The 6,218-nt window shown below is 36.1% G+C and overlaps 1 long non-coding RNA gene across 1 annotated transcript; it reads right to left on the bottom strand.

Annotated features, from left to right (window-relative positions):
* Positions 1–3,561: 3,561 nt before the first annotated feature.
* LOC127143423 (uncharacterized) lies at positions 3,562–4,495 on the bottom strand. The gene is made up of 2 exons (XR_007814809.1): positions 4,278–4,495; positions 3,562–3,949 (listed from the first exon to the last, which is right to left on the bottom strand). It is a non-coding gene; the product is annotated as an uncharacterized LOC127143423 (long non-coding RNA).
* Between the last annotated feature and the right edge of the window lie 1,723 nt (positions 4,496–6,218).

Raw genomic sequence — 6,218 nt, 5'->3', positions numbered from 1 at the left:
CTTCCTCAGCAGAGGATTCTTGAGCTGACAATGATCTGAAGACTTCAATATGAGTGACCTAATTCCTAGAAGAATTTAGCATCAAGTCTGACTCCTCTACTGGGAAACTTCTTACATTCCAATAGAAGCAATGACAAATAAAAACACTGTGCAAATGTAGAAATGATGCATTTCAAAGATACACATATTCAGTTTAAACCACGTTGTGCAATATTCTTCATATCCCAATTCTTATATATCTTATATATCCTATATTTCTTTGTTCAAATATGAAAATTTTCTGGGGATTTGAACTGCAAAAACCTCACAGAAAAAGGCCTTTTTCAAGCCTTCTAGGTGAGAAAGTGTCTGTGTGTCAGAGCTGCAGGTTAATGGGAACTCTGCATAAAAGCAGCTCTGCACGCCTCACCTATCTGCATGACAGACACTCACTCATCTTCCCCTTCTATCATTTTGCTCTTCAGAGTGGAAATAGTAGCCTAAGTAAATAGTGGGGATGTGCGAAACGGGTAATTTTCTGCCCATCATCGTCCCGCAAATGAGACAGTGCCTGCCTAATCTACAATAGAATTTGGCTTCATTTACTCTGCAAAGTGCTGTAGGCTAAAGAATAGTATATCATACTCTATGTTGTATTTAATATCTTATATTTTGCTCTATTTTGCTCTATTTCCACACAATGAGGATATTTGCATTGTATTAGGTATTTAAAGCCACTATGTCTTTCTAGATGGCATAACTTTTTGTTCAGAAAGACAAGGCAGGTGTCCCCAGGTCTTTTCTTTTTTTCCTGTGTGTGTGTGTGTGTGTGTTACAGCATTTAATATTTTGTTCAAGTTAAACAAGCCAGATTCAGTGTGTAAATTATATAAAGTTCTGCTTTTATTTAGACACATTTTTTTAAACAATAGAAGCTAGGCTGTTTCCTCCTGCATCCAGTCTTAATACTACGCTAAGCAAACCATGTTTCATCTTTAGCCCTAAATTTAACAATATACATCTTTTCATATACTCTCTCAAAGAAAGCCTGTTTCGCCAAATCACACAGCTAGTTTTTATGAGGGAAACAGACACAGCCTCTTTCATATAATGTCAAGGATCAAGCGTAAAAGATATCTTTGTTATCCCTTGGGGGGCAATTTGTTGTACACTCAGCAGCAACCACACAACCATCAGACAAACAATAATGAATAGATAATGTTACTTCTACCTTGTTACTCAGGATGCATGGCTGCTGTGGGACCGAGGGACACTCAGGACATGTTTCAAGAAAACACTATAAACATAATAGATATTTTGTATAGTCTTGCTACTTTAACCATTATTTCAGTTTAGTGCTACTTATTATTATTATTATGTTATTATTATTGTTGTTGTTGTTGTTGTTGTTGTTGTTGTCTGTATCATACTGCATCCAGAAAATGATAAATGAAAAATAAATGGCAGATTGCAGATCAACTGGAAATAAGTTTACTGTACACATCTGATTAGAGTGTGAATCTATATGTGGGAAAAGTCTATTTTGTTGAGAACTTGCACACTAGTATTTTTGTAGTGTTTTTGTCTGCACCTCTCTCCTCTTGTCTCATCTTCCTGATCACTATTTCCTTTCTTGGGATCATGAGTAATTTGTTTCACCTGTGTCCAACCCTCATTGGTCAGTTTGAACGTCAGTGATCCAATCCCTAGTAAGAATGCCCTATATAAGTCTCAAGAAAGCCAAGAGCACTTTTCTTGATTAGCAATTACACTTCCCTCTCATCCCTTCAAGTTTGTTTCCATATGGGTTGCAATGTGCTTTCTCTTTTTTTTCAAAAAGTCAAATATTCCTTTCTATGTCTGATATGGCTTTTACCTCTCTTCTTTTTGTTCTTTATTTCCCTTGTTGTTTTAAGTATTTGTCTTGTTCCTCCTATATCTGACACACACACGCACAGGAGGGCAGTGCTGGAGAAATAGCAGTCAGCGGGCAAAGATTTTCCCATCTTCAACTACAATGTTATGTTTTAAAATGTAATACCCGGCAACACAGTCGGACATTTTCCATTAGGAAATTGTGGCTTCAAGGATGTCACTTGACAGTGTGAGATGTCAGCTACATGTTGCGGCGTGGGGACACGCTCCATGGCTGGAAACTCAGTATAGTCCTCCTCAAACCACAGGATTTTTACAAGGCATGACACTGTTTTATCTCTACGCAGCAAAATCATCAGTGTTCACTCAAGTGTAAAAAATAAAATAAAAAAATAGTGCCAGTGTTTATAAGCTCACCCCATCAGAGTTAATTTAGCTGCTTCAAAGGCATATCAGCTATTTCAGGGAACAAACTGTCAGCATTTGTCAACACCAAATAATCAGTTGCTCAACAATCAAAACTTATCACCAGGAGATTTTGCTGTGTAGTTATTGACATGATGACCACAGCAGCAGCATTTCAGTATCTCTGATTGAGACTTTCTTCAGAGGAGTAATTACACACTGGTGCAATTTTTCAGCTGAAAGCAAATGCATTTAATGCTGCTATGACAGCAGCAAACATCAAGGGTGCTGAAAACAGCCCTGACATGACAGGGAATATTCACAATAATGGGGATTGTTTAGTCTGTAATTACCCTTTCTTTATCTCAAATTACCGTGAATGTTCTAGTCTCCAGATTCTCAAGGGTTCCCAGAATTTAGCCTCAGGCATGAGAGGAGGCCAAGTGCAGAGTTCCCAAGAAATTAGATGTCTAAATGGATAATGTACAGTAGAACTGCAAAAAGAAAACCCTGGAAGGATTGTCTTAATTTAGACATTTCAAATGCGTGTAGATTATGCATGTAGCAGTCGGGGTTTGTGGAAAAAAACTCTTTCAGTATTCATTCAGTCAATTTGGTTTTAACACTTACTGAAAAAGATGAAGTGATGTAGAAAAAATAGTTATGGTGAATCAGTAGAGTACACTGAATTTCTCTCATTATTTCAGATGAATTATATTTGTAATTATAACTCAACCATTTTGAGTAAACTCAAATTTCTTTAGTAATTCCAACCAGACACATGTACCTTACATGTTGTCATGACAGAATTTAGATATTAGCCATTAACATTTTTTTCAGTGGCATACAAGATTGTTTGTAAGTTCCCATATTTTTTAAAAACTTTTTCATGAAACAACAATCATACACCAAATGTACATTGAGTTTTTGGTCACCATTAACTAGTTGCTTATTAGCATTCATATTAGCTTTTTATTAATAATTATTAAACATTTATTAATCCCTTATTCTGCATGATCATATTCAAGTCCATTAACTAAGAGTTTTCCCTCAATAACAATTACTGTTTACTGGTTAAGTAAGGAAGTTGTTGTACATGAATTATGATCTTAATATGCTTTGCTCAGTATTGACCTTATAAGGTAGTAGTAGCAGTAATTCTCTATTATTAACACTTGATAAATATGGTCTATTCTTACACAAAGGAAGACAAAACTACAGGTGTTAGCAAACCAACCAATCGTCAAACCAAGGGTGTGGTGTAACTGGCTGTATATTCAGACACAAAGACAAAGACGTTAATACTCTATTCAAATACTTTTATTTGAATTCTAAGTGTCATGTTTTTTTTAGTGTGGGAGGAAACCGGAGGACCCGGAGAAAACCCACGCAAGCACTAAGAGAACATGTTAACTCCACACGGAAAGAAGAAAGGAGACATCGAGAAGATGTCAGCATCTTCTTTCTGTGGGGCCACAGTGCTAATCACAAGGCCACCGTGCTGCCCGTGAAGGGTATGGTCTGTATGTTTGTGTGTGCATGTGTAGGTGCAGTTACAAACCCTTAACCTCAACCTTAACCTTCTCTCTGAGGCTCCAGAATCTCCTTTGTTTCTTCATTTCTGGGACGAGCTTGTGATGAACGTCTTGTACCGTCACACGTCTGATCTCCTGTCCACCTTCCCGGGATACTAAGAGAAAGTAAAAGTCTTAATTATGAAGAAAAACCTCATTGCTGTCGTAAAATCAATCCTGTATTTATTGTATGTTAATCCAAATATTTCCTACTTATTTCTCAGTGTGTTTTAAGATGTAAACAGGTATTTTAACAGACTGACTGGCTGAGTGAGAAATAATATACTGTAAAATATTAACTAATCATGTTGAAAATTAACACAGTTTCTAGACAGAGGAAGAATTTTGTTGATTTGAAAGTAAAATATAAAGAATTGAAAAAAGATATTTGGTCTAGATACATGTAAACCTAAACAACATGTTTGTCAAATTAGAAAATCTTACCTGGTTGCGTCTTCTGTGTCGGCTCTCCAACTCCAACTCAAGTCACCTGAATAAAGAAACAGTAGAACATGAAGAAACACATGATTAGACAATAGATGGATATGATTAGACAATAAATTTTCACCGAAGACAAGTGATAGTCCAGACTCTGGTTAGGTGAGTGTTCTGTGTAGAAGCAGTTAGTTCTAGAATGAATGCATCATAGCAGATGAATGAAAGGCTCATTATAATAAAATAGAATATTTCCTTTCTCTGTGAATCCACACACGCACACGCACACACACACACACATACAGTTGTACATCTATCTTTGTGGGGACCTGCCATTGACCTAATGCAAGATGCTGTCATATAGTGAGCTCTTGGTTTTCAGGTCTCTTAACCTTTACAATTACAGCTGAATTAAAAAAAAAATGTTGGTTGAATTAGATATGGAGTAAAACAGTAAAGATGCCGTGTCCCCTTACCTTCATAACATTACACCATGAGAGATGTTAGCTAGCTAACAGTAACATTACCTAGAAATGTTAAGATAAAATATGCAGCAGGACATTTTAAGATCCCAGATTGTATTTTGTACAGTACGCTGTTACCACAACTTAAAGTATTAATTAAATATGGATTCAGGTAACACTTTATATTAGGCTACACTATTCACCACTTAACTAGTTACCTATTAGCATCAGAAATCATTTTTATCAGTACAATGGTCTCAGGGGTCAAAAAAGAAAGTACACATTACGCAGAATGACCCTTTTAGTTAGAAATTATTACTACTGACACATTAACCAGTGAGCAGAAGGTGCAGATTAGATTAATATACTTTTTGATGATTTAATAAACAATTTATTTTATAAGCTCATTATGTAAAATCGTAACCTGTGAAATAACTACCAACTATAGCTGTGAAATAAATATTGTTGAAAAGAAGCATGAAGATGCATACTATAGAAGTAAAGTACAAGCAACTCTCTTCAAGTAGAACACTTAAATGTACTTATATTCCCCCACTGACTATTTCCAACATAATATCTGAACACTTTTCTATTCTGCCATTTGGCATCAATAAACCAGCTGTCCTTGGTATTTCACCATCTTCTTCTCTCCCTCTTCTTCTGACTGAAGTGCTCACAAACTATTAATCTCACTGATAAAAGTATTATTGCTCTAAATGTCAAAAAATACTAAACCATTTTATTTATTCACATCTGCTCTACAGTGGAACTATTTTGAAAAAGACTCCAAGTTTCTAGTTTTCAGTTGTGCAAACACATAAACATACACACAAATGCATTCTCACATAATCATCGTTTCACTGTGCAAACAAAAACACATCTGCAAATGCTTGTCATTGTGACACGACAATACTAAACCCACACACATTCAAACATGCACACCATCTCCAAAACTGGTGCACAGTTTATTTATGTTAAATACAAGGTATGTCAGATGGAGCTAATACACCAGTTAATCTTTGTGTACCAGCAATCTTTTGTTGCATTCAATATCATCACCATCATCTCCATCCCCTCTTTATTTTTGTCTCCCTGTGCTTTCTGCTTAGGTCTTTTCTGTGGCAGAAGAGCAAACTGAAAAAGAAAGAAGTCTTAATACTTTCACTGCTAATCATTTCTCATTCATTCATTCATTCATTCATTCATTCTTTTTGCCACACTCATCCTTGAATACAGCCCCTGAGCTCTCTTTCTCTCCCAAGCCTCTCATCACCTCTTTCAAAACATACTCCTTTTTGAAAGAACATCCACCAAAATGTTATCTAAGCATTATCTCCACAAGTTGCCGACAAGACAAGGTTCAGTTGTAAGAACAGCAGAATCAGGACGGATCACAGCTGCTTCTGTCACAATAGATGGGAGTCAAGTGGCACTTCCTTTTTCCACTTATGTGCTTACATAAAGCCAGAATGGCATTCAGTAGAGT

Source organism: Lates calcarifer, linkage group LG16_LG22, assembly GCF_001640805.2.
Source record: "Lates calcarifer isolate ASB-BC8 linkage group LG16_LG22, TLL_Latcal_v3, whole genome shotgun sequence".
NCBI classification, from domain to species: Eukaryota; Metazoa; Chordata; class Actinopteri; family Centropomidae; genus Lates; species Lates calcarifer.
Note: the sequence above shows the minus strand (reverse complement) of the source record. Positions and strands in the feature narration are given on the sequence as shown.